The following is a 347-nucleotide window of genomic DNA, read 5'->3' as shown; positions in this document are numbered from 1 at the left end:
CGCTGTCTCTGGCTTCTCTCTTTTTTAAAAATTTTTGATTTTTAGAATTTTGCCGCATGGTTTTCCAATTTTTGTTTTTTGCTGAAATTTTTTAAAATATTAACTTTTTTAGTTCTATTGAAAAGTTTTTATCTTTGTTTTTTCTTCTCTTTTTCTGTTTCTTGTTTGTTTTTGCTGTTGTTTCTCTCTTTCTGTTTCCTTTTCTGCACGCTCCTCGATGGTCAGATTGAACTTCCAAGTTTGGGAAGAAACCGACCATCAACCAGATGACTAGAAATCGCTGCAGGACCACAAGAAATATGGGGAAGCAGAAAATACCTCTCCTCCAAGAGAAAAGGATAACTCCT

Source organism: Tupaia chinensis, unplaced genomic scaffold (assembly GCF_000334495.1).
Source record: "Tupaia chinensis unplaced genomic scaffold, TupChi_1.0 Scaffold140338_1, whole genome shotgun sequence".
Taxonomy (NCBI): domain Eukaryota; kingdom Metazoa; phylum Chordata; class Mammalia; order Scandentia; family Tupaiidae; genus Tupaia; species Tupaia belangeri.
Note: the sequence above shows the minus strand (reverse complement) of the source record.